The following is a 6,000-nucleotide window of genomic DNA, read 5'->3' on the forward strand; positions in this document are numbered from 1 at the left end:
AGAGGGGATGCTCCTCCGGGAGATGGAAATTAGAGGGCAGCGGGAGGGCCCAGCACACAGAGCATCTTGGCAGCTGCCAACAGCTGTCTTGTCCTTGGATGGCTGCAGGGCCTTGCCCGGGGAGACAGGCAGAGCTGCAGCTCTACCCTCTCCAGTGCCATCCCAGGCAGCAGCAGGGCCAAGACTGTGGGCCTTCTGGGAACCTGGTGGGCCCTCTCTGGACCTTAGAACCACCAAGCTAAAACGGCATTCTTCTAGAAACCCCTCTGCTGGGGAGGAGGCATTCCCTTCTTCATCCCTTTCTCTGCCCTGTTGGCTGGAATACAGACATGATGTCTGGCACTCAGGCAGCCATCTTGAACCATGAGGTGGCGAAAGCCAAATGCTGAGATTGGTGGAGCAAGATGGAAGGGGCCAGGGTCTCTGACACCTGACTGCCTAGCTCAGGAGTTTTTACATAAGAAAGGAAGAAATTTCTTTCAGTTTGAGCTACTCTTATTTTGGATTTTCTGTCCTTTGTAATTGAACCTAATTTTAATAGATAGCCATCTTCTCTTTGGGAAGGAGATGATGTGGCCACCAGGCTGGTCATTTATCTTCCACAATCCTTGGGCGTTCAGCCCTCTCTGCCCCAGCCAGAGGCTCTCCTCCCTCACCTGGAGCAGAGCTGTCGCCCTCTTTGCAGGGTTAGCATTGGCTGCCCCCATAAAATAACAAAGTGAGGAACGTTTGCTGTGGATAAAGTGAAATATCTGTGAACTTTTAATACCTGCAAGATTGTTGTAAGGACTCGAGACGAACATGAGCGGTCAGGTGGTGGCAAACAGGCCTGGAGAGATGCAGATCAAGCTGCTCCGCCCAGCCGGGTCCCAGCAACACCCTCCTCTGCTGACGCCCTGTCTGCCGTGTTTCCACTATTTTCTAGTGTCACGCCAAGAACCCCAGAACCCGAACACCTGTGCATGACCCGGGTTACAGTTGTGATTCAGCCATGTGGTCCCTATGTGATCCTAGGAAAGTCACGGCTCCTTCCAGATCTCGGCCTGATGCCCCTGCCCGTCCCTCGGGCCTCCTTGCACCTGTCAAACCACCAGTGGGGCCTGCCCTGTCCAACCTTCCCCAAAGAGCAGGCCCTCGCCCCCAGACCCCCCTCTCTTACGCCGCCTCGTTTATTCCGTGGTTCCCGTCCTCATCTGGCTCGCTCTGCAGGTGCATCTCTCCTTGTCGCCCCCTCCCCTGCCCAGAAGCTCCACATGGAGTTATTTTGTTCACTACTCTGTCCCCAGAGCCTAGAATAGTGCCTGGTACATAGTAGGTGTGCAATAAACACCTGTTGAGTGAGCAAACATAAAGGTCTGTTGTTGGAGGAATCAAGTGTGTCTGCCCCAAGTCGCAGCTCGCCTGGCTGATGTCCGTCACACACGCTGTGGTGTGCCTGGAAAGCTGCAGGCCCTGAGGGTGTCACCAACTACAGATAAGATATTGCAACAGCTTAGCTCACTCCGTGCTTAGTGTTGTACCTTCCTTGACTGGAAAGGATCCTCGAGCGTTGGGATCATGTCGAATGAAACTTCTAAGTGTATTCAGCCGTCGTCTCTCTCCACATCGACACTTCTCCCTCCGTCCCTCCCTCCCTCCATCCATCCACCCATCCATCTATCCATCCACCTACTCACCCATCCATCCATTCCCTACCCATCCGTCTGCCCATCATCCATTCGCTCATCCATCCATCCTTGCACCACCCACCCCACCTGCCATCCGCCACCTTCCTCCCCTCTCTCTTTGTCACTGTCACCATGTCCCAAGCTCTGCACTTGCCACCTCATTTTATTAACTTCTGAGGAGCCGGTGCCACAGTAGAAACAATACATATTTAGCAACAGAACACACTAGGTCACCCCAGGGCTGCCTCCTCCCCTTGTATGACCCCCAGAGCTGCCGCTTAGGTAGAGACGGGGGGCCGAGTGCCACTCCCGGCACGCGCTGCATCCTCGCTCAGTGGTCGGACCTGTTATTTTTTAATTCTCAGCACCCAGCAAATGGCTGCTCTCAGTACGGTGGAGTGAAGACGGAAACAAATGGATGAAGGGAGACCGAATCCCAGAGGGGTTAACAGCTCAGCTGCTGCCAACGCATGCATTTATAGTCCGGGCACCATCCCATTATTCTACTCAATTAACCCGACAATCCTTTCAGGCGGATATTATTGTCTTCTTGTTGCAGACGAGGAAACAAGGACTCAGCAAGGCTCTAACCGCGCCGCTGCTCCCCCATGCACAGGTCTCCTGTAAATGCCACCGTCCCCCGGGGGATGTTGGGGGAGATTCATGGCACCGACTTGGAAAAGAATGTCAGGTTTTTTCCTCTTTTGGGGAGCTCAGGGTCTGTGAACTGACCCGGGCCCGGGACTGAGGAGGGATCATGGGTCTCTGTCCAGGGGGCTCCAGTCAAACCTCTGTTTACCAGACAGACCTTTCTGGTGTTAAAAGCCACAGGTCCTTGAGGGCCGCAGAGCTGTTTTTTCCCTGGGGACCTTGTGATCCATTAGCACCACCAGGCTGTGCTGGTCAGATCACTGGGATGGCCACCTTGCCTGCTGCCGTGATGGTAATGCACCCACCTCGCCCCTGGCAGCGACTGCCACGGGGTCTCTGCCCTCCCAGGCTCTTGGTTTCCAGCCCAGAAATCAGGAGTCGGGCCACTGGCAGGACCCTCACCTGGACACTGAGGCCTTGTGGAGGCTGTTGGGTTGCCTCCACAGCTGGCTCATGCCTCCTTGGTGAAGGGCCCACGGTATTTAGGGCTCTCACAAGGGGTTGTGGTTAGGTGTGGTGGGTCACCCACGGTTGTTCACGACTCCATCTCTACAATATGCCTCAGCACTTCTGTCACCTCTCCCTCAGTGGGCTTGGGCCACCGCTCAGTTGGGCTTCAGCGCACCTGCCGATCGACAAACCAGCCCCCGAAACAACTAGAGCCGCCGCAGCCCATGAGGCCGGCACCCCGGATCCAGGACTGCTGGTAGGGACGGCACAGTGATCCGTTCACACGTGGTCTCGAGATTTTTGATCATATGAAATAGCAAAGTTTCACCCAGATTTTGGTTTGAGGTTGGTATTCAATCTTGCCCCATCCCACTGGCCACCTGGGGACCCGACTGGGGTCTGAAGACCCTGAGGGATGGTGGGGCATGGGTGGCCATTAAGGGGCCCCTGTTAAGGCAGGGCCAGCATCATCAGATGGTGAGGAGTGGCCGTTGCAGCCTGTGAGGGGCTCGGCGGGGCTTGGGAGTCCAGGGGGCTCAGCCTCACCCCAAATCCTGCCCTGTGGCTCCGTGCACTGAGCTCACTCTTTCCCAGTCCACGTCTGACTCCCACAGGGCAGAGCGGGCCAGGCCGTGGCATCACCGTCCTACTTGCTCACATTCTGAGCGTCATTTTTGGCCAGCTCAGCCTTGTGGCTGCAGGAATTCAGAGGCGCTTTCGGCAGAGAAGTCCTCAGGTTTTGATCTGGGTCTTGAGCCAAGAATTTGGGATTTAGGGATTGTCCTCTGTTTCCTCCGCTGCCCAGCACCACACCAGTCTGATTCCCAGGCCCCTCCTCCTCTCCTGGGGCGGCTGAGTCTCAGGCGCAGAGCCCTGCCGTTGACGGGCTCTGCATTCCCGGTGATTCCAGGTGGCGAGTCGGAATTCCCGTTCCCCTCGGCACGCCACCGGATTCCAGATCCGATCCCTTTGTGAATGCTGGAATGTTTCCTGTCTTCAGCCCCATGCAGTCCAGACAACCAATCCCAGCCTCTCTGCGTTTCTGCAGCACCCATTGTCTGCAACCACTCCCGGCACCCACTTCTATATAAGGCAACATTCTTGGTTGCAAGCAACAGAAACCACCCCTGGGGGCCTTAAGCAGAAAAGGATGTTCGAAGAATAGATATTTGGAAGGATATTCCAAGAATGTTGGGTGACTCACGAATCACAAGTGAGCTGGAGACCTGGGCCTGTGGTATGCAACCAGGATCAATACCCTCGGCCCGTGAGGTCAACACCCCAGACACCGGCTGGGTCCCGCAGCCCGTGAGCAGCACGTCCCACACCCGACGCCCAGCGCTGGGCACCGCCGTCCCAGGGCTCTGCAGGGAGCTGTGCAGACTCTTGGCAGCACGAGTTTTGTTTGGATTGGTGCATCCGGTTGGCGAGCCCCGAGGGCCCCTGCTGGCAGGGGGTGAGACCATCGGGGGCTGGTATTTTTAGTTTATATAGAGGAAGGTGGTCTGTGGCTCCAAGGTCCAAGAAGTAGGGTTCAGAGAGTGAATGAGCAAAACAATGAAATGAACCAAAAGCCAAATGCCTGTCTCGTTTGTACCATGCTTCTTCCATCCCTTCCAGGCTAGCATGAGTCTCTGTCCTCTGCATTGATTATCTCTATTTGGCCTTAAACTTGAGAACAGAGAGCGAGCACTATTCCACCTGCTGTTGGATCCCGGGTCCTAACTCAGTAGCGGGCCCATCGCGGGCACACAGGGAGTGCTGTGGGATGACTGGACAAGCTCTGTCCTGCGGCCCAGGACCACGTGGGCTGAGTGAGGCGCTCTGCTCGGGTACAAAGTTTCAGGGGGCACTGAAAACTCAGTGATCAAGAAAAGTAATATTTTAACACAATACTTTAAAAAAATCAAAATTAGTGTAAAAAAATCCACGATGAACCAAATATCAAATTTCAGTGAAAGACAGGATCCAGCCCTCCCTTGCATGATGCCTCCCCTCCCCCCCAATCTTGGGGACCCTTCACTCAAACGAGATATAAACATCTTTATTTAAAATTTGTGCCCAAGGCGAGCCCTGCAGGTACTCCATTCTTGCTCTTCTTTCTTCTTCCTTTTGGGACCTTGGTTTCAGGTTTTCGCTTTCTCTTGCCCCAGCGATCAGGACGCTTCTCCTGGGCCCCCCGGGCCTCCCCGACAATGATCCCCCCAGTCTCAGCTGGCCGGTCGGCTTCCTGGGGCCGAAGGGTCACGTCACTCCTTTGGCTCCTGTCCCCAAGCGAGGGTCACACTTACCAATGAGACGTACAGGGCCCTCTGAGCTCTGCTCCCACTTGCGTTCTGGCCCCTTCCTCCCAGGCCCGGCGTGCAGCCTCGCCGTTCAGGCTGCAGCTTTTCCTCCACCCGCCCTGCGGACGGCCTTCCCACTGTCCAAACCCACTCACCGTCTTCAAGGTCGACCTCCAAGTCGCCGTAACACCACCCCGCGGGAATGTAAAGTGGTGCAGCTGCTGTGGAAAGCAGTACGGCGGTTTCTCAGAAGAGAAACAGACTTACCGTGGGATCCAGCGGTTCTACGTCTGGGATACACACTAGAGAATTGAAAGAAAAGTTTCACGGAGATACTCGTACCCCACGTTCATAGCTCTGTCATTCACAACAGCCAAAAGGTGGAAGCAACCCCAGTGTCCACCCATGGATGAAGAGATAAGCAAAACGTGGTCCGTACACACAAGGGAATATTACTCAGCCTTAAAAAGGAAGGAAATTCTGACACATGCACCACACGGATGAACCTTGAGGACATTATGCTCAGTGAAATAAGCCAGACCCAAAAAGACAAATGCTGTGTGATTCCACTTAGATGAGGCGTCTCGAGGAGCCAAAGTCACAGAGACAGAGAGCAGGGTGGTGGGCGCTGGGGCCGAGGGAGGGAGGCGGGAGCTGCTGTTTAGCGGGAGCAGAGCTTCAGTTCTGCAAGAGGAAAAGAGATCCGGGGATGAACGGTGGTGCTGCCTGCACAACGATGTGCATGCCCTTAAAATCACTCAACTGTACACTTAAAAATGATTCAGATCATAAATTTTACGTTATGTGTATTTTCCACAATAAAAAAATTAGGGGGAAGAAAGTCTGCCCTGGAGCAAGCCAGGCCAGAAGCGAGCTTTCTCTCCTCTGAACCCCTCCAGCATTCCGCCCAAGGTCTCCTCTAGTTAGGAGGGCCGGGCGGCAAGGTC

The sequence above is a fragment of the Equus asinus genome, chromosome 4, assembly GCF_041296235.1.
Source record: "Equus asinus isolate D_3611 breed Donkey chromosome 4, EquAss-T2T_v2, whole genome shotgun sequence".
Lineage (NCBI taxonomy): Eukaryota > Metazoa > Chordata > Mammalia > Perissodactyla > Equidae > Equus > Equus asinus.